The following is a 27,323-nucleotide window of genomic DNA, read 5'->3' as shown; positions in this document are numbered from 1 at the left end:
AAGAAACTTCTCTGGCCAAAGTTGAGGGCAGCATTAAATATGTGGGAATAAACACAAATACTTAAGATGTAATTTGACAGCTCGAGCATTTAGCAACAAATAAATAATCAAGAGTAGGTGTTCTCCAGGTGTTGGAACCTGGTCCAAGAATGGAGTCATGTGAGGAGAATTCTGAGTGCTTGTGAGAAAATTTCAAGATAACAAGACAAGAGTCTTATGACCTCAGTTTCTAAAAAAAAAAAAAAAATAAATAAAATTCTTCTTGGACTGTGTTTTCATGTTCCTCCCAGGTATAGTGGATACGAATGAGTTTACTCAGATATTTATTACAACTGGCTTTTGTTAGTTGTTTATGTGCCTCTGTGGAAAAACATGGCTTTGCCAAGTATGGCTTGTTTTTGAGTATATACTTTACTCATGTGAGTCTTCCTGTCCCTCAGGGTATACATTGCCTGATATTCTGCATAAAGATGTCCATCGCATGAGATTTTAGTTTCATTTTTTTTCTCTATTCTTCCAGGCTGAACCATCTCTAGAGTAATAAACAACTGGTATGACAAATCAGGGTGATGACATCATCACATCTTCTGTGGGGTCCCTCATAGAAGAAGGTGAGTCAGAGTAATGGGGCAGAAACCAGGGAAGGCTTGGCCTTATTGGAGCTTGTGCATCATTTTCTAACGAAAGGAGGAGAACAGGTATCAAAATCACAACCCATTAGATTGCTTGAAAGTCGTTTATGATTAGAATCATTGGTTTGCAGTAGAAGAAACTTTAAATGAAGAAGTACGGGAGAGAGCCTGAAAGAATATTGAAAAGATGTATTAACAAGGGAGAAAAAAAATCACCATTTGACTTTGGGTCACCTGGACATTAATTTGGATGATTATTAAAATATTTAAAGAAGACAAGGAGGATATTAATCATGAGGAAGATAAGTAATTCCTCGCATGAATATCAGTTGAATAATCAAGCCTTAAAATTGGTGAAAGGGGCAAAAAAAAAAAAAAAAAAAAAAAAAAAAAAAAAAAAAAAAAAGGGGCGGGGGAGAATTTCCCCTGAACAGGCAAAAATCAAAAGTAAAAGCTGAGTGCCTTCAGTTCCCTTACTGGAGGCTCCTTTAAATACATATCCTCCATTGCTAGAAAATGAAGCCATTGAAGCACAGGGTGAGGAATTTGATAATCAACCTAATCTTGAGTTCTCTCTTTCTGATGAAGACTTAGGAGAGCCTATGAAACAAGTAATTTTCCATCCTAGCCAAGGGAGGGCACAGCAGGGAAGAAGGACTTGTTTTTACCTAGCTAGCAGGAGAGACAGCATTAGGTGGTCCTCGAATATCATCTCGAGAGGTGAGATAAGCTCATCGGCAATTTGAATCCAGACTAAAAGAGGTATTTGTGTAGTGTGTGGATCCTTCACTGCCTTTAAACCTGCTTACTTCCCCCACTGATTTGTCTCTTAAAGGCATTATTGCAGAAGAGGACAAATGTTTGGGATGGATCTATGTACACCGTAAGGACAATGAAATACTAACCGCTTACCTTACTCTTCTTGCTCAATTAGTAAATCAGGGGAGGACCGGATGTCGACACTTAGATGGATTTGATCCATGCTGTATCGTATCACCCTTAACTAACAGTTTTAAAGGGCATTACAGCACTCCTTGGATCTTCCAGTTTCATGTGTGGATTACTATGGAAGGACAGAAAATCATCATCTAGCTGGTGAGCTATGGGATTTTCTCATATGAACTGAATTTGTGATTACAAAACTTGTCCAACCTAAGCAGATACTTATTTTTATTGATGCCTTGTCTAATGGTATAGGATGGATTCATGGTCCAGGTGGTCATCAATCTATTAATACTTCCTTTCCCTCGGCCTTACAGGTGAAACTGTGATTAATCCATTATGGTAAATCATAAATCCTTAAATATCACTTCAGATTCTACTTATGTTGTAGGATTATTCCCAGCGACAGACTCATACAGGTGCACAGTCTTACCTCTCTGGTTTTATTATTTCAGAAGGAAATAAAGAAGTTGATGGATTACCTTGCCAATATTTTTACTTCTTCAGAATAAGATTGGGAAGGGGCATGCCTCTGTCATTGCAGATGGACCCACTGAAACATTATGGATTCCTCTGGCTCCTCTGGCCCTGGGCCATCAGGGACAATCACAGAGAGCAAGGAGACAGTGGAACTCACCAGAAAGATAGCAAATGTCCAGCTCTAGGGCAAAAGGAGATATTGACTATATCACCAAAAGTCAAGTCTGCACACCTGGGGCCATGTTAAGGCCCTATGCACCGAGGGAGATGTTACTCTACAAACACAGAGTCCTATGTCACCTGAGAATCGTTTCCTGGCAGTGCTAGCTGCTTTTACTTGTGCATATGCAGTGAGTGCCCCTGAACATGTGCAGTGCTTTATCCTCCTCATCCTCCTTTGCTTCAACTTGTAACTTGGCTGGTTCTAGCTCCTTTTATCTTTACCAGTGACTCTGTATTTATGAGTGGACCTTGGGACTGTAACAAATATTTATGACTTGACCTTGGGACCGTAATATACTCATTAATTCATCTGGAGAAGGAACTGGATTTAATTATTCTTGGGATTTAAATAATTTTCCATTTGCATAGCATATCTAAACATTTGAATTTCTATTAAAGGCAAATATGGGCTTATGTTCTAGAAGATAGCAGAACTACTAATCATATGAGTCTCTTTTCAAGCTGTTTTCTAGATATTTTTTCTTATCAATATAATAATATAATCAACAGTACTGGGCATAGTTTAGATCCTTGTTGTTGATGGCAGATACACAATTCTTTCATTGTTCTAATATAATTTTCTTGCTTAGAGGACATTCATGCGTCAAATGACAGTTATATTTACCTACAACATCTCAAATAAAAAACACTACTAAAATTTTTAAAAAGGGAGGGATAATGTCAGAACATGGTCCAAGAATGGAGTCATGTGAGGAGAATTCAGAGTGCTATGAGAAAATTCCAAACAAACAAATAAGAGTCTTGTGACCTCAGTTTCTTTAAAAGCATGAAATTGTTCTTAGAATGCGTTTTTATGTTCTCCTCAGGTGCAGAGGATATGAGTGAGTTTACTTCAGATTCATTACAGCTGGCTTTTGTTATTTGTTTATATGCCTCTATGGAAAAACAGGGTTTTAAATAATGTGTGGCTTGCCCTTGTGATTATATGCTTTACTTATGTGATTCTTCTTAACCATCAGAGTTATAAGTTGCCTGATACTCTGAATAAAGTTGGCTGTTTAGGAAACTTTAGTCTGCCTCATTTATCAGCCCCATTCTCCCAGGTCCCATTGCCTCTAGAGCAGTAAACACCCAGGGCCTATCATCTCCTTAGTCATTGGCTTTTGGTCAGTTTTACGGTATCAGGTATGACATCCCTCTTGGGTATCAGGCCTCAAATCCAACCAGAAAGTGGTTGGTTAGCCCCATGACTATCATGCCGCTGTTGCGTCAGTGGATATATCTGCCAATAGTTCAGTGTTATAGCATTTAGGGTTTAGTTCTGGGTGAGATGATCAGTATCGTTTATCTCCCAGCAAGCTGACTGCATATCACCTTCTGACACTATGTAAGGTAGCCAGCAGGAAGATAGTTTCCTGATGAGTTAGTAATAGAATCATACAAGCTAGTTTTGGTGTGCAACCAAGAACAACTGCAACAGTTTGTGTTGTTTTGGGTGCCTCTTGTCCTTCCCTGACCAAGAAAACATGGGGAAGTATCTTGTGTCTTGCAATGAGATTTTCATTTAATAGCTTATGTCTTCTGGGAACAGTGTTGTCCATTCGTGCAAGGTATAAGTTTTTTTAAAATTGTATTTATTGATTCGTGTGTGGGGCATTCATGACATAGGATGTGTGGAGGCCAGAGGACAATTTGTTTAAGTTTGTTTTCTCCTTCTATCAGGTGGGACCCAGAGATTGAAACTCAGGTCCTCAGGCTTGATGTCAAGCCTTTACCTGCTTATCCATCTCACTGGCCCGCTTATATACATTTCATCTAGCCAAGGAACTGATCTTAGGCTTCAATGGAGTTTTGTTGTACTTTTATTCAGCTATGGCTTAACTCTACACACAACTTGAGAAGAAGGTAAGAAGGAAAGGAGATCACTATAACCACATAACCACGTAGTTCCCTAAAAGAACAATAAAATGCATTACAGAGACAAAGGAAATGAGCATCAGATAGGACCATACTGTTTACCCAAAACCCTTCAGTTGAAATATTCCTGGGAAAAAATTACCCATTTCTTGGAAATGGGACAGAAAGCCTTTCAGTGTTGCATGGAGGGGCAACACAAAGACCTACTGAGGGGAATGTACTTGGTTAACGTTCCTGATAGAGTGCAGTTACACGTTAACTTGGGGGATATGTTGCAATAGTGTCTCAAATGCTTTCTACCCAGTGGGAGAGCTAACGGGAAAGGGCACTATTTATGGTCTGTTGCACATGACCAAGTTTATAACTAAACCAAGAAATCTCAACCTGCTGAAGGCACTCTTCCTTTATAAATTCTCTTTGAACTGGCTATGGTCATCTTACTTTTATAATTGACTAACAGAATGTACTGCTTAATACATATTTGTTCCACACACAGGACAGTCAGGATTGTCCTTATTTAATTTATTTTAATGCCATAAAAGTTTGTTCTCTCAGAATTTTGAGTCCAAAACCCCAAATCAATTATCAACAGGACTTCATTCTCAGAAGGTTCCAGAGAGGAGTTTATTGAGTCTCTTAGCACCTGGCATCCATAGTCTTTCCTTAGCTTGTGGCCACATAGCTCCAAACTCTACCTTCATCTTCATGTATCTCTTTCTGCATTTTTGGCTTAAACGTTTTGATTGAAAATTACATGCTGACAACACATTTTATAGTGCTAATATGGTGCATATGCATCACTCATAGGGTGTGGTTATAGATATGAGACAGAGAATCCTGCACCACCCTCATGGAAACACAAGGATTATGTACAGTGACTTGTTATTGCTAGAAAAAGAGGTCACCAGTTTGTTATTAAAATTGGTTGAATTTCCGAATATTAGGAAAGAGTTGTGGGCCTACATCTACAAAGAACCACTAACAGACTTGGCTTGGTGGGCACTTCAAGTCTGTATAGCTGGGTTTGACTCTGGAACCCTCTACCTGGAGGTCCTGTTTGATCCTTTGATGGCTGATGCTAACCTTGTCAACTTGAGTGGATCTAGAGTCACCCAGAAGACATACTTAAGCATATGGTTGTGAGGGTATTGGCAGAGAGGTTAGAAGGGAAGACCTACTGTGTGTGTGTGTGTGTGTGTGTGTGTGTGTGTGTTAATTCTGGAGAATGGGGTCCTAGGCTGAGTGACATAGGAGGAAACAATGCCAGCATATAATGCTTTCACCTTACTCTGCTGCCCAGATATGAGAAGACCAGGCTCTCCCTTCCACCATAGATACACTCTCTTAAGCTGTGAGCCAAAAACTATTACTTTTTCCATTCAGTTTCTTTTGTGAGGTATCAGAAAAGTAACTGAGACAACCTTACAAGCTAACTGGAGACTTGGCATAAGGTCCTAATCATAATTCTACCTGGTTGACTACACATGTAGGGATTTCCAGAACTCTCTCAGGTCAAGATTCATCAGAACAACTCACAGAATGCAAGACACCTCTTCCCTCAGGATTCTCATTCTTTAACGAGGGATACAGGTGGGTATCCAGATGACCAGGAGAATAGGACAAAACCTGAAAGATTCTGAGTGCAGAAGCATCTGCCCAGGCCAGTCAGGACACACCAATCTCTCAGGACAGTGATAGGCTCACCCAGCAGGCTGCTCCCTAGAACCTCTGTTTAGAGTCCTATGTATAGGCATGGGGGACCAAATCACTGGCCACGTGTTTAAACTCCTTCTATGCTCTTCCCTCCAGATAGCAGAATGAGCATCATAACCACTGGTAGTCTCTATCCTGGAGGCATCCAGGGCCTCTATCCTATACTACCTAAGTAGTACAAATTCATCTTTGTTAGAAAGGGGCCAGTGGTGACCAACAAAAGACTCTCATGCATTAAGGAAATATTAAACTCTTTGACAAAGAATTTCAGAAAAACAACACACACACACACACATATGTTTTCTTATGTAACAATAATATATATATGTATATATATGTATATATATTGATAAACCTAAGTATCCCAGGTAGATTCAGTGGTCATTAGATTTTTTTTAAAAAAATCATATACTCTTGAAAATAATCTGAAAGTTGGTATATTTCTGACAATCATGCTAAGCTTTTGTTTAACTCTTATCATGTGTTTAATAGAGGCGAAGGATGTAGTTTTTGACATTGCTTGTCACACCTTCTGTTTTACATCAAACTTCAGAGTTTAACTCTACATCATAAACTCTAACTCACAGTATATCCTTCAGAGTTAGATGGGATAATGATTTTAAAATGCATTGACTACTACACAGTATCAAACAACTGGTAAATGTAACTTTTACAGGTTCTGAGAGTGTGATCTCCCTCCACAGAGGGCCCTCTCAATCCCAGGATCCCATCTGCGAGTGATGACTGCAGAGAAGTTCAGAGCACACAGTAGAGCATGAGACTCTTAATCTCAGGATTGTGGGTTCAGGCCCCATGTTGGGCACCACCTGTGGTTCTGTGTCTCCCAGGATGCCGGGACCAGAAGTGCACACTTCTTCCCTGAAGGTCCAAGCACCATTGGTCTCCAGGTGGAAAAGGATGAAGCATAGTATCCTGGGTGAGCACAGAATAAGGTCCGAGCCACAAGACTTCCGTTCCAGCCAGGGTTGTGGGATAAGGAGATTTTCTCTGCAATAAATGTTACTTCACTTTTAGCCGGGCTGCCAGCATCAGACCAGGTGGCAGTGGGGGCGATCAGAACTTGCAAACTGAGCCAGAAGGCAAAGGAGAGTCTGGCAGCTGCTTTGGGAATAGCCAGCAGCTTGCATCAGCAGATGGGCACTCCTGTGGGCACAGTGTCTGGTGTGAAAGATGGTGGCAGCCGTCTGCACTGACTAGTCCACAGTGGGAAGGGGTTTTGAGGATGAATGTGTTTCACTGGTTGGACTTTGGATGCTGGCAATACTCTATCTGCATGGGGAAAGACAACAGGTGACAAGCTTATGTGACTGACCAGTTGTAGCCACCTGGGGGATGCATCATGTGCTCCCGATGCAGGCGCAGAAACAGGAGAGAGCCTTGTCCCACACCTTGCAGTCTCAGCACGAGATTTGAATTATCAAGTTTGAGATTTCCGGGGTTTGAACACACCCCATCTCAGCAGGCTCATGCCACTTCCTCTGGAGGCACGGTCCACAAGCCCCACAGTACAGCCCCACTCTATTTTCATCTTTCCCTCTCTTCTTCACCTCCCTCTCCCCACATCATATCCTCCCTCTCCCTTTCCCTCATTTGGCATTGCACTATAATGTATTTTATAATATTTGAATCTGTAACTTTTCAGAAATTTGAAGATGAACAAATTGTAATATGCTGCTTAGATTTTTGAAACTGTCGGAGTGGAATAGTTCTTAGTCTTGCCGACATTTTATAATACTACAAGGAGTTTCTAATGGAAATAATTCATTTTGCATCCGATTAATGGAAGCAAATTAAAACATGTCATACGACGAGACAGCCACAGAATGGGAGAAAAATCTTTACTATTAATACACCAGCCAGAGGATTAATAACTATAATATATTTAGAACTAAAAAAAAAAAACCCAAATATAGGAGCAAAACCCACAAACAATAAGCGGGTAAATGAAATGAAAGATAGCCCACCTATGTTTATAATATAATAATTCAAAGTATTGTACAACAGTCTACTCAAGGAATCAGCCTATCTGCCTGCCAACAGAGGAATGGATAAAGAAATGAGCTATATACACACCACGGTGTTTTATTTGGCAGTGACCCACAGAATCCTTATCAGACCAGGCTTCTGTGGACCACTGAGTTGACAGGAACACCCTATCAACAGGCTGTCATGAAGGAAAGCAAAAGTATGGAATTTGTAAGAGAATGGATCATTTTACGTGAAATAAGCTCAATAGATATCAGATGTTTCTCTCATTTCTGGAGCATAGATTGCAATGTAGACATAGAAATGTATTTATATTTAAGGCTTAGATGCAGGAAAGAGAATGAGAGAAGGAAGGAGATTAGTGGGAGGGAAAATGGGGAGTGTGTATGGGGTCAACACATCAAAGAACTTAGAATATTTGAAATAGATTGTCTTTATATAACCCATCACTGTGTTCAGTGAAAATCCTCCAATGATCAGAGTGTTATTGTTAGAATAAAAAAATATCTAACTTAATGATAAATGTTTCTTAAAAATGTAGGCCAGGCATGGTGGCACATGTCTGTAACTGGTAGTCTGTAGCAGGGAGATTACGAGTTCAAGGCCAGCCTGGTCTATGTGGTGAATTCTAGGCCAGCCTGAGTTACATAGTGACACTGTGTCAAAACAAACCCACACGCACAAACAAACACAAACAACTGCTCCCAGACAACAAGCTTAACAATGCAACCTGGTTACATTAAGGTCGCAGAGAAGAGGGTCACTAAACAAATTGCGTAGTTGGATGGGCATAGCTCACCAATGGAAATGCCACCTTAAAGAGATTTCACTTTTCTTAAGAGACACCAGGAAATGAAGAAGCTTCTTTAGTCAGCACTGATTCTCTTGTTTTACTTCAAAAGATGGCTATCAGCTTTCTTTGACATAAGATCAGAAAGCCACCTTGGAGGCTCAAGCTGGAGACTTAATGTGTGCTCGGCCGTCTGGACATGGTGCCATGCCATAGTCTTTCCACAATTTCTCCAAGGTGACTTGTACTTAATGGCTGGCTCAAGGCAGTGACCCACAGAATGCTTAGTAGACCAGGCTTCTGTGGACCACTGATTTGACAGGAACACCCTATCACCAGGCTCAGAATGAGGAAGGGTGCACCAGAATCCTATAGTTTGCTATCTGTGCCCTGTGAGTTCTCACAGCCTCAGTTTAGCTAAGGTTTGGTGAAATAAGAAAAATCCTCCTGGTGTATCTGCCTTTTGGGGCCATTGTGGGAACCAATGAAGAAGGCGAAAGCAAAGCGGTTTGTGGAAAGGAGCTTGATCACAGCTGTTCACGCCGAGCCTCACTGATGTGTCTCTAGTCTCCTGGAGCTGTGTGAGCTCCTTCTGAGAACAGCTCACACCATGGATGCTCAAGTCTCCCAGGTGTTAGTGTAGTCCAAGAGGAGAGCATCTTTCTACACAGTGCTCCCAACAAGTGTGTGGCAGATGGATGCAGCCGTGATCCCACTATAATGGAGGTGGTGGTTATTAGCTATGAGACTGCCGAGCTAGTTCCCTTGGGATAGACAAGGAACTGAACATAGAAATGAATCACAAGGGGAAAAACCCAGAATTAACAGCTTTGTTCATTTGGGAGGGGCCCCAAGGCTTCAAGTTCCTGGAACAAACTCAGAGGTGGTATTTTATTGCATCCTCCCTTTCCTCTATTGGTCCTGTTTAGACATCTAGTCCCGAGTTCCACCACCATTTGCCTCATTCTGGAATCAGGAAGCAGCAATCTCACATAGCCGGATCTCCTTTCCATATCTACCTATGCCTCCCTGACTCCATCACTCAGGACCTAGCGAAAGACACCTCTATTTTCTGTCACCCCAGATTACATTTATTGTTGCTAATCCCCACGTCATCATAGTCTGGATGGCTTTCTTGGTGATAATTTTCTTTCTTTAGGAATCCTGTGTCAAATGCTGGGATGACACTCTCCCTGAACAAAGGCATTTCCTCCAATGTCATGATTCTAGGATGATTTTTGCCTTTGGAGTTGAGTTGTCTTGACTCATATGTTGTTCTTGTGTGTTTCTCACCAAAGCTGCCCTGCAGGAGCACACACTCATTTGGGGGATGGGAAAAGGCTGGTCTAGTTAACTCAAACCAGAGCCTCCTAAAATAGAAGAGTAGACATCACCCAAGAACTTACTAAGATATCAAAGCATCAGGCCCTGATCTGTTGATAGGCGTGGGAAATCTGTGTGGGCTGCAGAAACCTCTGGGTGTGCCTGTCAAAACAGTCCTGGGAAGCTCAACTGAGGAGGGAAGACATACCTCATATGTGCATGGCACCACTCCATGTGCTGGGATCCTGAGCTAAACAGGAAATAAAAATAAAAATAAAAATAAAAAGCACGATCGTCCACATCCATGTCCCTACTCCCCGACTTCCTGACTGGGGGAAGATGCAGTGTGTGCAGCCACCTCCTACGTCATGTCTTCTGCAGCCAGGCAGGCTTTCCTCTACACACTGGACTGAAGCCTCTCAAACTGTAAGCTGAAATGAGCCCTTCCTCCCTTACACAGTGCACCAGGCTTTCAGTCACACCAACACAAGGAACTAGTACAGTCCAGCTACTTACTTCCTGGCTCACAAAGGGACCCCCACCTTCACTCAGGATCGCTGTCCCTCACTGTTGATGGATGCTGTCGAGTGAATATAATTTTCTCTTGCCCAATTCATGCTGAAGCTCTGTTCCCAGTGTGGAGGGGTTAGGGGTGATGTTTTTAGGAACTGAGCGGAAACCAGTGAATGCTTGACAGAATGACGGTGTTCTCGTCGGAACGACTGTGAGAGTGGATTGTTACACTGTGAACTGGGCTCTCCTCCACCCTGCCACCTAATGCACTTTTGTGCGTTCCTGTGTCCCTCGCTGCTTCAGCCAACCTCAGATATTTTGTTATAGTAACAGAGAAAATGGACCAAGACCTTTAATGGCTTTATAATGACCAAGTTCGCATCTCACGTTACAAGGATTCCAGGTGGAGGGTGTCTAGTATCAGTGTTTAATTGGATAAGGATTCCATTTCACTTCAATGCCATTTTTTTTCCACTTTGCCTTTCTTTGTGGGTTGGCCTCATCTTTGTGTTGGTAGATTGCTATGGCTATTTCAGGAGTCGGATCCAAATACTTATTTAAGAAGTCTTATTTAAGAGCCTGAGAAAGCTTCAATGAAGCCACAGTGGGAAACACCATCTTAACTGTCTATTGGTAAATGCAAGCCTTAAGTTTATTCTGTGAGACAGACTCCAGGCAACATATACAGAACTCCTTTTTTTTTTTTTTTAAAGCCGGGGATTGTATTCTTCTGAATTCCCATGTGTAATGTTCAGACACCAGGAGAGACTAGTCCTGTTGAGGACAGCAAGTCTTACGTTATTTAGGTTTACATGATGCGACTTATAGTTTTGATATGCAGGTGTACAGTCTTTCTTGACTTCTTTTTTTTTTTGAAGTAAGTATACATATATAAACAGTTGCAAAGAGTGATCCTACGAAACCTCCAGGTAGGGTTGCTAGATGGCTATGCCCAACGGCAAGCATCCCCTCAGCACAGTATGCAGCCTGTATCCTTCACCGTGTGTGCAGATGCTTGTCCCGTCATCCAAGCGTGGAGAGATACCCCACCGCCAAGATCTCCAGCGTGCTACCCTTTGTATTCATGTATGGCCCTTTCCTACCCTTAGATCCATGCAACCAGCGAGAGATGCTTTCCCATCTCGGCATTTTTTGCCATTCGGAGAAGGATAAGTTAGCAGAGTCAGACAATATGTTTTTTCATTACTGTGTAACATTCTGTGCTATGGACATAAGGTATCGTGGTTAGCCACTTGCTTACTGAAGGGCATTTTGACTACTTCCACATTGGAATTACTACTAGTAAAGCCACCATGAAGAGTCTTAGATAGGACTACACGCGAGCACATTTTAACTTCTGTACAAAAGGTGCAGGTTTATGATAGGTGGATTGTATGGAAAGTATGAGGCCAGTTTAAAAAAAAAATCAACTTCTGGATCCATTTTGCCACCTCACTCACCCAGGTTATGAGAGATTCAATTTCTTTGAATCTTTGTCATAATTTGGACTTTTCCTTAATGGTGGTTTTAGTGGTTATTCTAGGATTGGTGTGGTGATACCCCATTTTGATCTTACTTTATATTTCCCTGAAGGCTCATGTAAGTTACACTTTGTAGGGGCCATACACTTGCATTGGGCCAAAGGACCAAACCAGAGTTGGGTGATTTCACAGCAAGAGAGCACGCCTGGTGCAGAGAGGCCTGGAGTCAGGTTGAGCTATAAACGTTTAAGGAAGCTAACTTGGCGACAGTCAATTTGTTTCCCGGGACTCATTTTTTATTTTGCAGTAGGTGCCTCTGGTCACGTGGTTGGAGATCTCAGAACCTGCAAGTGGGCCTGGAAGCTGAGTGATTGGGGGCATCTGTTTGTTTTGCTTTGCCCAGATAAAAATCTCACAGTTTTAACTAGGCTCTGTAATGCTCCTTTAAGACTGGCAGTGCTGAGCCCATCCTCATTTGCTCTCCTAAGAGGTTAATTCTTTTGTCTCTGTTCATGTATTTATCTGCTTCTCGGTCGGATTATTTTTCCGGTTGAGTTTTGAAAGCTGTTTACACCTTCTAAGTCTGAGTTCTGACTCATGCTTGCAGATATGTTCTCCCAGGCTTTGTTCTGTCATTTCGTCCCCTTGGACTCTTCCTGAGAGTAAGTGTTTTTGATTCCGATAAATTACAGGTTTCTCTTTCATGGATGTTGTCCATGTTACATCCTTATGCTACTCAACTTTTCTACACTAGCACCTTATTCTCTCCCCTTCTGCTCCATCACAGGTTTCTGAAGCTCAGTTTATGGTTTCATCCATCCCTCCCCCCTTTTTTTCGGTTGTTCATATCAGGTCCGCTTTTGTTTTTTGAGACAAGGTGTCTTGCATTCTATTACTGTGAAGAGACATGATGATTCCAGCCAAGGACAATACGTGCTGTAAACTTCAAACCCCTACCCAGATCTAGCCAATGGACAGGACATTCTCCACAGTTGAGTGGAGAGTGGGGTCTGACTTTCACATGTACTCTGGTGCCTTATATTTGACCACGTTCCCTGGATGGGGAGACCTGGTGGCACTCAGTGGAAGGATAGCAGGCTACCAAGAAGAGACTTGATACCCTATGAGCATATAAAGGGGGAGGAAGTCCCCCTCAGTCACAGTCAGAGGGGAGGGGAGTAAGGGGAAAATGGGAGGGAGGGAGGAGTGGGAGGATACAAGGGATGGGATAACCATTGAGATGTAATATGAATAAACTAAAAAAAAAAAGAGACTCGATGATCAAGGCAACTTATGAAAGAAAACATTTAGTTGGGTGCTTGCTTACAATTTCAGAGGCTGAGCCCATGACTATCATGGCCTTAGACATGGCAGCAGGCAGGTGGGAATGGCACTGAAGCAGTAGCTGAGAGCTTATATATCTTTTCCCTTTTTAAAAATTAATTCATTCATATTACATCTTAATATGTGCCATCACACCCAGTTAACTTTTATTTCATTTATTTTTCATTTTTGTTACAGCTTAATTGCAGCCCTCCCTCTTTTCCTTCCTGTCCCACCATCACATCTCTCCCCCATTCTCCTATCCTCTTCTCAAAAAAGTGGAGGCCTTCCATGGGTACCAACCCACCCTGATACATCAAGTCACAGGATTTGACACATCCTCTCCCACTGAGTCCAGACAAGGCAGCCTAGCTAGGGGAAAGAGATCCAAAGACAGGTAACAAAGTCAAAGACAGCCCCTACTCCCATTGTTAGGGGACCTACATAAGTGTCTCATAAGTATCTCATTCATAAGTGTCTCATGTGCAGTGCCTCATAAGACAACATTTGGAAAAGTGACTGGGAAGATCATCTAAGCGCAAACCCTGAATCTCCCTCTTTTTCAAGGCTCTTGAACCACATAGCTCTCAGATGGCAGTGGGAATCTGAACACATAGAAAGATGGTACTTCATTTCCATCTATGCTCTTGGAGAATCTAGAGAGTCCAATGCATTGTGGTTTTGGTATAGGAGAGGTGACACTAGGAAGCTAAGGGGGAGAGAGAGAGAGAGAGAGAGAGAGAGAGAGAGAGAGAGAGAGAGAGAGAGAGAGAGAGAGAGAGCGCCAGACAATGAGAGAAGAGTAACTTCTAGTTTTATGCATCTCTGAAACTGTGAGGTGAAAGGAGAGAGGGATCGTAGGGCCAAGATGAAAGGGGGTAGCAACAAAGCACCTTATGAGTCTGGAGACCAAACCCAATTACAGGCATATCAGAGAGGCACAGCAGTGAAACATATTGTCAGTGGCTGCTTAGGATTGTCCGCCACTGGACAGCAGCGAGGGAGGAGATCTTGGAGCCATTAGTATAGAAATGATATTTATCTCCAGATACTGGATGAGATGTGGGCTTAAGAAGGGACGAGAAGCCAGTTAAAGCTCAGGATTGTAAAGTTGAGAAGAAGGAACTACAAAAAGCAACAGGCAGTGGGGAGTGAGGTGGATAGCCTGGGAAGGCAGGAATAGAAGCAAATGGAATTAGTGAGGAAGGGCAAACATCATGCTGCAGGTGCTCATGAAGGGTCTTGTTTCGTTTGGACTCTGCATTCGGAATCATGGAAGTCACGTAAGAAATGTCAGTGAAGTAGTGGAGACAAAAGATGGAGAAGGATCTAAGAAAGGTGGGGTAAAAGTTGTGGACAGAGAATTAGGCGTCTACACTGAATGATTCTGACAGCAGTATGTGAAGATGTACAGTAACCGGTGGAGGCAGCTTTTACTTAGATGGCAGCCACCCTAGCATATGGGCCCTTGTGGAAATGAACCCGTAGAGGGTGGAAAGCCAGTGATGCTGTCAAGCTCAGGAGCTGTTGCTGGCACCCAGGCTGGGAAGCTGCCAGTATCGGGGAGTAAGGTGAGCACACCCACTGGTCAGGATGGAAGGAAGGAGCATACGGATTAAGAAAAGGAAAAGGAAGGAGACAGAATGGATACAGAAGAGACTGTATGGGCTGGATCATTTGGCCCATTTTCCTAATAAAGCCCTAAGCCATAACTCTAAACATCAGCAAAGTGAAATGTGCTCTACCTACCCACCTGTCTGCTTCACTGCGTGATGAGGATACACTTAAACACAGTTTGAAAAATCTTAAGGCAATCGATGAAGGGGTCGTTGTTTGAGACCTCAGTGAAGACGTTCTCTTCTCTTTCTTGGGTCTTCAGATTGTGAGATGTTGATTTGGGAGTTACTGGTCCCTTAATTGCCCTTAGCCTGATAGCACTTGCTGCTGGGGAAACTGTTCTATGACTCTGACTCTGAAAGGGTGACATGGTGCTTAATTTTCATGGTTAATGTGACTGGGCTTAGAATCACTGTGGAAACACACCCCTGGGTGTGTCTATGGGGGTGTTTCCTGAGATGTTAAACTGAGTGACAAAGACCCTGAATATGGGCGTCAACATCTATGGCTGAGACTGCAGAAGACAAAATAGGAGGAGGAGGAGAAGAAGGAAGAGGAGGAGAAGGAAGAGGAAGAAGAAGGAAAAGGAAGAAGAAGAAAAAGGAAGAAGGAAGAAGAAGAAGAAGAAGAAGAAGAAGAAGAAGAAGAAGAAGAAGAAGAAGAAGAAGAAGAAGAAGAAGAAGAAGAAGCAGCGCGGAGCACAGCGTTCCCTCGTCTCAGACTTCTGACTATGTATACACCATGACCTGCTATCTTGTGCTGTTGGCACCATGCTTTGCTTTTTTTTCCCTATGAAAGACTGCATCCTTTCTTAAGCCCTAAGCACAAATACACCCTTCCTTTTTACCCATCTTTGTAAGGCATTTTGTCACAGCAACAAATAAAGGAATTAACATAGGTGTGTCCTTTGCATCTGTTGCCTTCCATCTTATCCTTTCTAATTAGACCCGGTGCCCTAGACACTGGCATGAACAGATATGGCACATGGTGGTGGCATCTGATAAAGCACAATTTAGCTCAGACAGAGGATGCAAGAAGCATTCTTTAGACCTTAGGCTGTCTGAAGGGGGAATTTTAGAAATTCTCTTCAGTGTCCTTAAATCTAGGCTACCGGTGGATCATTTTCCTTTCCATATTGTTGATAGATTTTTTTTTTTGGAATTATTCTCAAATTTCCTGGCCCAGTGGCCACCAAGTAACATTAAGGAACAAAGGCCATTTATTTCTCTCCATTCATTGTCTCTTGAACAGATAATCTGCAGACACAATTTGGAGTTATGTTTTTCTATTAGAGCAAAAAGAGAAGCTAATTCAGATTCATGAGAAATTATTGGAATTAGCAAGTTAGAATTTCAGTATCAGAGAGAAGTAAGTTATTTAAATTACCTTTGAGGCTGTTAATTTTCAATATTTATAAGTTTCAATTAAATAAGAAACATTTGGGTCAGGAAAGTTCTTTAAGCAATGAAATTTCTAATTGCTTATTGCCCCTGACTTTCATAAAGCCTTTAAACAGAGACAAAGAGGCAATTTTACCTGAAAATCCTGAATAATTTACATTATAACTTTTAAACTACATTACCATAACCTTTCAAAGGAACCAGTCAAGTGAGTGTGTGTGATAATCACCTGCATTCATGCTCGTTGCGTGCTCATCTGATGATGTGCTTAGCTCTCTTGGAACTATTGAGCTCCGACTAAAGTAATTTCTGCTTGAAACTTATTCTATCTAAGAAGCAAGAGGTGAGTGTGTCTAGGAAAGAAACAAAGTTGGTTTCTAGCCTTCTGGGAGCCTTTCTGTCTGGATCAGCCTTCTTTCCTTTCCTCCATATTCTTGGCTTCATCTTTTCTTAGTCCACCCACCTCTCTGAGGAATCAAGACTTAATTTGAAGAATGTGCAGGGTTCTGGGGCATGGAAGGGTGGCATTTGAGGGAGCAAGCCCTGTTATTAGTTGTAAACCCAGGACAACATTTATAAAGCTATATGAGAGGTCTGTGATAGGGAATTCCAATTTACACCAAAGGGTGTTTGAGGCTTTATAAATGTTGTCCTGGGTTTACAACTAATAACAGATGGTCCTTTACTCTCGTGAACTAGAGGGGTCAGGTCCCCATGGTAGAAACTCATATCAGAGTTAAGAGTCAGTAAAATTAGGTCTTAGATCCTTTTACACAAAGATTTTTATTTCTTTCTGAGACAGGGTCTCACTATGCAGCTTGGGCTGGTCTTGAATTTGATATGTAGACCAGGTTAGTTTTGAACTCACGGAGCTCTTCCTGTCTCTGCCTCCCAAGTGCTGCCATTTAAGGAGGGACCCACAATAGCCTAAACAAAGTTTCTACCTGTTCTATGGTTTCCTCAGTGTTATTAAGGGTCAAAGAAACTTCCTGATCTAGGTAACATGAAAGCACAAACCTTAGGTTCATGTTTGTCATAGTTAGGTTTGGTTGTTAACTTGACAAAACTAGAAAGAGGGAATTTTGACTGATAAATTGCCTCTATTGAATTAACCTGTGGACATGTCTGTGGGGATATTTTCTTAATTGCTAATTTACATAACAAGGCCCAGATCACTCTGGGCAATGCCATCACTTGGCAGGGGGCCCTTGGCTGTATCAGAAAGGTATCTGAGGAAGCCTTGGTGACACAGAATTAGAGAGACACAGGTAGACAAAAAAAGCAGGCTCCCTGAGATTGTGGCTTCTGGTTTCTAAAAAATACTGCAGGAGAAAATGTGGGAGGAATGGGGCCTGGTACTTCAACAGGACCAATAGTGGAAAGAGGAGGACCCAGAAGTCCAAAAAAAATATCCAAGCCAGTTTTTTGTTTGTTTGTTTTTTTAATCATGAACTTGAGTGGCAGGTCTTTCCCTCTCCTTTCTCTAAGAATCTTCTGCATGTCTTAGGTCTTCAATTCTTTGTGCTAGCCAAAGAACTCAATAAACACTAAGCAACTATCGGCACCCCTGCTATACCTCTTGAAGGTCCCTGGTAAAACATTTGAGACTAAAAAAAAATCACAGAAAATTACTCAGAAGTGGCCAAGGCTTGTACAGCACTCCAGGGGTCCCTTCTAAAGAAGGGACCACTGTCTACCACTAACACATTGGGAACTCTGGTCAGCTTCACCTCCCCAGGGGTAGAGAGAGCGTGGGCTTAGGTTCTGATCATGGAGTGGATGTTGAGCTTTTATGGCTGGAAGGAGATTGCTTCCTTGAGACCCAAAACAGAGGCTTTCGTTGCCCAACTCTTAAGCCAAGAGACAGGATGAATCAGACCCCAAGAAACTGATAGTTTTTCTAGGGAGAGAACATGGGAGGAGGCCAGTTCCTGACTAGATATACTCAAGGAAAGTTATGGGACAAAATCACTGCTCTGCCTGGTGGCTTCCTTATCCAGCAGCCAGGTCCTTGAGAGATGAACAGCTAAGGGTAGATGTGTGTTAGGGGGACAGGGACTTGATCAACTTTCTCTGTTCCTTAAGCCATTCTAGCACTAAGGAAAAACCCAGAGATATCTTGATGTTGTGTTTGCTTTTGAGTTCAAGGTGGGGATGACTAAAATCCAAAGGGAGGTGGCTACAAGTAAGTTAGAAGGGAATTTTTGTGTCTGTTGTATGCTGGCACCCTGACTGGCTTTAGAATCTATAGAATCTATAGATTCTATAGTGGAATCTATAGAACTACCAGAGGCTGATCCTGCTCATCTTTGGTCCTCTCAAAAGGAGAATCAGGCTAACAACCTCTTATAAGTGAGCACATACTATGTGTGTCTTTCTGGGTCTGGGTTTCCTCACTCAGGATGATTTTTTTGAGTTCCATCCATTTGACTGAAAATGTCATGATTTCCTTGTTTTTAATAGATAAGCAATATTCCATTGTGTAAATGTACCACAGTTTCTTTATCCACTCTTCGGCTGAAGGACATCTAGGTTGTTTCCAGATTACTAATAGAGCTTCTATGAACATAGTTGAGCAAGTGTCCTTGTGTTAATGGAGCATCTTTTGAGTATATGCTCAGAAGTGGTATTGCTGGGTCTTGGTGTAGAACTGTTCCCAATTTTCTGAGAAAGCAACATATTAATTTCCAAAATGGTTGCATAAGTTTGCACTCCCACCAGCAATGGAGGAATGTTCCCCTTGTTTCACACTCTCACCAGCATATGGTTTTGAGCTTAGCCATTCTGACAGGTGTAAGGTGGAATCTCAGAGTCATTTTGATTTGCATTTCCATGATGACTAAGGACACTGAGCATTTCTTTAAGGGCTTCTCAGACATTAAAGGCTCCTCTGTTAAGAATTCTCAGATTAGCTCTGTGCCCCATTTTTAAAATTGGATTTGTGGAGGATGCTTGAATTCTACTCAGAAGGGGAAATAGAGTAGACATTAGAAGTGGATGAAGCATGGGACGTTGGTGGGAGAGGGTGTAGGGAGGGGAATGAGGGTGGAGATCACGTGGGAAGAGTGGGCATGAGAGGCGAGAGGGCTGGGAGAGAGAAAGGAAACCAAGGGGAGCATCTCTGGGGCAAGCTAGAGACCTGCAACAGGGTAGGCCCCTGGGAAGATATGGGGGTGACTCTAAGATTCCTTGCAGCGGGCGACATGGAAACTGAAGAGAACATGTCATAACCAGGCAAGGTTTTCAGTGGAGGGAGAGGGACACCAGCCCACCCATAACACCTTTGACCCAAAATTTACACTGCCTACAAGATAAGCAGGGATAAAGATGGAGCAGAGATTGAAGGAATGGCCAAGCAATGACTGGTCCAACCTGAGACCCACCCCATAGGAGAGAGCCAACTCTTGACACTATTAACAATAATCTGCTATGTGTGCAGACAGGAGCGTAGCATAACTATCCTCTGAGAGGCTTCACCCAACAGTGGATCAAAACAGATGCTGAGACTCACAGCCAAGCATTAGATGGAACTTGGGGAGTCTTACGGAAGAGTCAGGGGGAAGAAAAGAAAGATCTGCAGTGAACAAGAACTCCACAAGAAGACCAACAAAGTCAGCTAATCTAAGTCCATGGGGGCTTACAGAGACTGAAGCACCAACTAAAGAGCAGGCATGGACTGAACCTAGACCCCTGACACACATGGGCCACTTAGTCCTCATATGAGTCTCCTAGCAAGTAGAGCAGGGACTGCCTCTGACAGGGACTCTGTTGCCTGCTTTTGGGTCACTTGACCCTGGTTGGGCTGCCTTGTCTGACCACAGTGGAAGAGGATGTACTAAGTCCTGACACAACAGGATGTCCCAGGGTAGGTTGTTATGGGTGAAAGGGCTCCCCTTTTCGGAGAAGAGGCAAACCAGAGCAGGTTCCCTTGTCTTCCTGGTTGTGGGACACTGTTGGAGAGGTCAAAGTCTGGAGTATCCTGATAGCCAACTGAGCTTGGTCTATTATGATGGACTCTCTTTCTCAGCGGGGTTCTCTCTTCCCCTGATCTGGACATCCCCAGATCCCCTCAGGAGCATCACATAGTCCTCAGGAAAGATTATAGGCCCAAACTCTTTTCTTATAGAATCTGTTCAGTAAGCATCTAGGGACTCCTGTAAATATCCTACCCTATGCTAAGGAGATCCTAACCTTCAGCAAATGAACTTTAATTGTACCTGGAAGCTTTTCCCCCACCCATAGGATAATTAAGTACCCTGTTCTTGTGATAGGATCCTGTGCTTTTACATGTAAATGAAGTACTGTACCACTGCATGTAAATCCAGTATCCTGGCATCCCTAGGCCCAGCAAATCAGACACATTCACCTCAAACTCCTCCCCGCTGCCCTAGGTTCATGAAAATATAGGTTGATGTTTGATGGCTTGCTCTCTCATGCCATATTTTCACTTGAGACTCCATTTATTCTGGGGAGGAATCACTCTAGATGCCTGGGGCTTGGCTGCTGGTCAAGGCAGTCAAGGCAGTGATGGCAAAGCTACCTTGACAGCTGCTGAAGCCCACTCTATTGCTGCTTCTAGCTGGGTGCTGACCCCTGGCTGATAATCTGCCGGGCCTGCCTTCTGGCCAGTTTCAGGTGTCCACCCAAATCCTCTGCTGTGCTTAGCACAGCAGCTTAATGAAGAGGTGTAATGCTTTATCATGGGCTTATAAGGCTCCTGAATCTCCATTGCCACCTGATACCAGCAATTTCATTGTAAAAGTGCTTAACTGTAATACACCATGCAAAGCTCTTTCCATACCCTGGCCTAGTGCATTAGGCCTTGCCCTAAAGTTCTCTAGCCATTCCTGAGAGAAACAAGGCCTTTGATCTTGAGGTCCATCTGCTCTTGTCTGGAAGCAAGCAGCAACTGGACCAGCCTGCCCTCTGTAGAATCCAGGCCACTCACCAGACACTGGTGGTGTGTGCTCAGCTCAGGTTGCCACAGTGAAGGACCACAGAATAAGTGTCTTCAGCAAGACAAACTCATATCTTTTTATCAGCTTTGGAGGGCGAAGCCTAATGCCCTTTGTACTAAAGTCATTGCTGGCAAGCTTTTTTCTAGAACAGCTTGTAAAAAAAAAATCTTCATTTTTGATGTCCTGGTCACACACTCCTGTTGTCTCTTCTTTCTTGTAGGAAAGCTAGTTGCCTTAGTTAGTGCTTCTACATCTGTCACAAAACACTATGACCAAAGCAGCTTTGCTGGCGTGGGGGATGGGGAGGTTATTTGACTGACGATTCCCTAGCACAGTTGATGATCATCAAACAAGTCAGGACAGAAATTCAAACAAGGCAGGGACTTGGACATAGGAACCAATGCAGAGGTCATGGAGGAATGCTGCTTACTGGCTTGCTCCTCATGGCTTGCTCAGTCTGCTTTCTTATAGAGCCCAGGACCACCAGCCCAGGGATGGCACCACCCAACATGGGTTGGGCCCTCCCCCGTTAATTGCTAATTAAGAAAATGGCCTATATCTGGGTTTTATTGGAGGCATTCTCCCAATCGAGGTTCCCTCATCTCAGATGACTATAGATTGTATCAAACTGACACAAAACTAGTCAGCATATTGGTATTACTCAATTAGGGCCCCACACTCAGAATTCCATTTAACTTTAATTACTTCCCCAAAGGCCTCACCAGCAAACAAATTGTGGGGTTGGTCAGAGAGCTACAATACTTGGAGGAACATGGTTCAGCTCACAGCACTTCCTTGCCTTCCATTATGAAACAGGTTTCATAGAAAAATTTCCATTTCCCAGTTCCTATTGAACTAGCATGCCTTTGATGGTGAATTTACTCCCATGCTTTCCTCCTCTGGTTATCCTGACTGTACTTGCTATTACTAATAATTCCCTCTGTACCTGCCTTCCACTGAGTAGGAAAATGTGGAATGAAGCACTATGTTGGCAGTTGGAGGTAACACTCCTATATCGAGCTAATGTGATGTAGCCATTTCTCCCAGAGAGACCAATCTCCTGGCAAGCTAGGTTTGGAGTGGGAGAACCTGGAACAGGGAGCACTATGAGAAGTTGCCTAGTTTAGTTGCTGCTTGCTTCACCAGAGCTGTTACCTGCACAGGTGTGCTGACTAGCAGTGTGGCCAGGGTTAGCTCATGCACCTGGATGACCACAGAGCTTGGAAATCCTTTAGGGATGAGTCCAGTATAGATGCCCCTAGCCTGGTATCCCCCTGACTGTGCCTCACTGCTACGTTATCGTTGGCTTCTTGTCTCCTCCTGCTATTAACACCACGCTCCGTACTTTGTACCTCATCCCACAGCCCAGACCACTGTTGGAGTTTTTCTTTCCTTCTTCTTGGGCACTGCAGAGGCTCCTTTCTGCTGATTTTACATTGTGTTATAGGTGGTGGGGATTAGCATTTACAGGGAAAGCAGGGATCAGATAATTCCCTATAAATACATGGTATTCCCTTTTGGCCTCTTGTTGAAGGATGGATGGAGGACACCTCTGGGAGGGAGGGAGGGAGACAAAGACACAAGCCCTCTCCTAATGACTGTGGGGTAGGCTGGTGATACTAACTTTGGTTCAGTGCTAGAATGCTTGTCTCAGTTCACCAAGGCAAAAAGGTCCTTACTGCATGCTATGTTGGGGCTTCCTCCATCTTTTGTGCCAACATTCCCTCCAGTCTCTGCTCATTTTAAGCACAGGACCTTGAAAGTGATGAAGTCTGTCTTCCCTTCCTGAGGCAAGAGTAAGCCATCTGGCTTGCAGAGAGATCCTGGGAGGATATCGGAATGCATCTAGCTGAATCTCCTAGTAGCAGAGGTCATGGAGACAGACGAGGCTACTCTCTAGCCAGAAAGGAACCACCCACAAAAACTTCAACCCAAAATTTACCCTGCCTACAAGATGTGCAGGGATAAAGATAGAGCAGAGATTGAGGGAATGCCCAACCAATAACTGGTCCAACCTGAGACCCACCCCATGGGAAAGAGCACACTATTAATACACTCTGCTATGCTATGCCTAGCATAGCTGTCCTCTGTGAGGCTCCAACCAGCAGCAATTCAAAACAGATGCTGAGACTCACAGCCAAATATTGGGTGGAGCACAGGAAGCCTCGTGAAAGAGTTGGGGCAGGGAAGATAGAAGGACCTGGAGGGGACAGGTGCTCCATAAGAAGACCAACAGAGCCAACTAACCTGGCTCCAGGTGTAGGCTTGCAGAGACTGAAGTACTAACCAAGGACCCTGCATGGACTGGACCCACACATATGTACCCAATGGGCAGCTTGATCTTCATGTGGATCTCCTAGTGAGGGGAGGGGGTTGTTTATGACATGGACTCTGTTGCCTGTTTTTTGATCACTTCCTCTTGGTGGAGCTGCCTTGCCAGGCCACCATAGAAAAGGATGTGCTCGGTCCTGATGGAACTTGATGTTCTGGGGTGGGTTGGTATAGTGGTGGAGGAGCTCCCTTTTCTGAGGGGTATGGGAGAGAGGATAGTGGGAAAAGGGAGAGTGAAATCTGGAGGAGAGGAGGGAGGGGGCTATGATTGGGATGTATACTAAAGAAGAAGAAAGAAGAAAGAAGAAGAAAAAGAAAAAGAAGAAAAGAAGAAGGAGGAGAATATGAAGAAAGAAGAAGAAGAAGAAGTAGAAGAAGGAGAAGGAGAAGGAGAAGAAGGAGAAGAAGAAGAAGAAGAAGAAGAAGAAGAAGAAGAAGAAGAAGAAAAGGGCAAGCCATGTGATTCTCTCATGGTCTGGGGTTTGGGATCAGGAACTGGAATTTCCCTTACTGATGATCTGCCTCTCTACAGTTGGGTAAACAGAGTACCTTCTTGGAGACAATTGCCTTCCTTGCCTAATGGCCTTACATATTTTCTTTTTTTCAACATGAGCCACCTCTACTTCATTGTCATCATCACTTGCAGTTTGTGGCTTCCTTATGGTTCTTTGGAATCCTGAGGAGAAGCGACAGTAGGTGGAAAAGTATAGCAGGCTCTCAGACCTTAGCACAAGTGATGCCATGATAAAAGTAGTACCCAGGCCATAAAACTCAGCACGTAGACAGCACCACCTACCAAAATGAAACCAAAGATCTAATCTGTCAAAGATCATAGTTCTGGGAAAGTCTCTAAACGTACTAAACTTGCTTTTTGGCTTCTAAAGTTCTTGTTAACTGAACTATGCCAAGCCAGGGTGTGGCTTTTGTGCTTTAAAGCTCACCATGAGAAAGGATCAGGGCTATAGTGAGATCCCTAACACCCTGTGTAGTTGCCATGTGGCTAATAAAGACTTTCTGTTAGTTTAAACCTATGTCCAAGTAGTCATCTCTCGTATATAACCGACAACAAAAAGTACTTGTCCTGGCCTGCAAGTCCATCGCCTGACTGCCTGGGTGTACAGCAGCATCATTAAAGTCAATAGAAGACTATCATGACATTCCATAAATGTCTATGGAAACATTTATCAGTGACAGACATATGAGGTAGTGCATGGATTTTTAGGGAGAAGATTGTCAAATTATAATTAATCAAGTCATGGCAAGATGATTTTGTTCCAGAGTTTCCGAACAGAATGTTTAGGGACTGTCTAGCGTTCACAAGAGTTAATGGCGCAGCAATTTATGGAGTGACCAAGTGCAAGGTAAACAACAAACAGGATCCAAATTCTTAGGTTCCAAAATGCAGAATCACCAATTGGCAGCCTTTGTTCAGATTATGATAAACTTGTCTAAGTGACTTAGGGGAGAGAATTGGAAGAACATAGAACCGTTTTAAAATGAGCAACTCCACAGTGTTTGATGCACCCAGCACGTTGTATAACTAACACTTCTATTTAGTTTCAAACTCATGTGTTTCATTCCAAAGGAGACCTTATACCCGCTACAGCTTTTCCCTATTCCTGTCTCCCACAGCCTGACAACCTCCAATTTATTTTCCTTCTGTGGACATATCTGTCCTGGATATTCCACGTGAATGAAATCATATAGTATGTAGCCTTTGTAGTTTGGTTTATTTTACTCATTATAAGGTATTCCAGATTTATCTATCTTATGATTTGAATGCATTCTTTCTTTATATAGCTAAATATTGTTTCATTGTATTAATGTTTATACCTTGCCCATTCATTTGGTTCTACCTTCTGGCTGTTGCCAATAATGTTACCATGACCAATCACGTTTCTCTTTTCCATTTTTATTTGTCTACATTTAGGAAATGCATTGTGGGGTCTTATGGAAATCTAATGGTAACTAAGATTCTTTTTATGAATCTTTTTTTTTTTTTTTGAGACAGAGTTTCTCTGTGTTAGCCTTGGCTGTCCTGGACTCAGTTCGTAGACCATGCTGGCCCATTGTACCAGACTGCCAGACCTCAGCACAACTGACACCATGTTAGAGGCAACAACCTGATTTTAAAGGCCAGCATGAGGCCCTGAATAACCTACCCAATGTGAAGAAAGACCTAGTCTATCAAAGACCTAGTCATAGTTCCAGGGCCATCCCTAAATGTGCTAACCTTGTCTTTTGACTTCTGTAGTTCTGCTTTTTGCTAACTGAAGTGTGACAACCAGGATGTGGTTTTTGTGCATAAAAGACAAATGGCTGTAAGGCTTGGGGATGCATGATTTGGGAAATTTCCCTATGTAGCTGTTGACTGGCAATAAAGACTTTCTTTTTGGTTTCAAGAGTGTCTGTATGGTGGTCTTTGGTGGGCTTACCTGGCAACACCATTGTCCAGGACAGTCAAGGTGTAATTGAAGTAGCTGGGAACAATACAACCATACTCAAGAGCACAAAGCAATGGACTGATGTATTCATATTTAAATGCTTAGCTTGCTTCCTTTATTCTTGTTCAGGCCAGTATCCCATGCCTAGAGAATGGAGCCACCAATAGAGAGTATGACTTTCAACCTCAATAATGTAATTAAGGTGATCTCCTACAGACATACTCCACATGTCTACCTAATCTAGATAACCCCTCATTGAGACTTCCTTTCCAAGTGATTCTAGATTGTGTCAATTCATAATTAAGTTGCTATCTAGATCATCTATGTATCTATCTGTCTATCTACCTATCATCTATCTGTCTATCTATCTATCATCTGTCTATTTATCTATCTATTCATCCATCAATCTATTTATCTATCAGCTGTTTATCATTTATCATCTACCAATCTATCTGCTATTGTCTATTGCCTATCTCTATCTCATCTATAATTTATGTAGGTATAGACAACAGACGTAGATGCAGTGTGTAGAAGCTTTGGTGTAGACAGATACAGACATACTACATACAAACTCCTGGTTTTGCTGAAAACTCTGGCTAATAAAGACTGTCATATTGAGTATAATTCTAGAGAAATAGAATTCTTTTTGTTTTTTCGAGACAGGGATTCTCTGTGTAGTCTTGGCCTTCCTGGAATCACTTTGTAGACCAGGCTGGCCTTGAACTCATAGCAATCCATCTGCCTCTGCCTCCTGAGTGCTGGGATTAAAGGTGTGCACCACCACTGCCCACCTGAAAAATAGGTTTTTAAAGATAAAATTTCTGCATACATACTTGGGTTTCTAGAATTGGCTCCATGGTCTGACTATATTTTTATAATGTTGATGACTTCATTTCCAATAGTGAAGAGAGTACCTATAGCCCAAGGCATGACCTAGCTACAGAACAGAGAGTACCATTAAATGCCTCTCACCAATTGGCTTACAAGCAAGGAGGATCTCAGCGCCTATATTTTATACTTCCTATTCTTTTCTTCCAAACTTGTAAGAATACAATTCTCACCAGTTTGTTCAAAAATGTCACCGTACAAAATGAAAAATGAGTGAATTCAAGAATTGCACTCTCAAGTGTTGTGTGTTTTCAAAGCCTCTTCTCTTCCCCTATAGTGACCTCTTCTTCTTCTCTTTACATGGGGATTGCTGAAAACCAAATCCACAGCATCATCTTGAAACTGGCTAAAGTACACTGTAAGGTGAATTCTCTTGCTGTG

The sequence above is a fragment of the Acomys minous genome, assembly GCF_964271855.1.
Source record: "Acomys minous genome assembly, chromosome: 10".
Classification (NCBI taxonomy): domain Eukaryota; kingdom Metazoa; phylum Chordata; class Mammalia; order Rodentia; family Muridae; genus Acomys; species Acomys minous.
Note: the sequence above shows the minus strand (reverse complement) of the source record.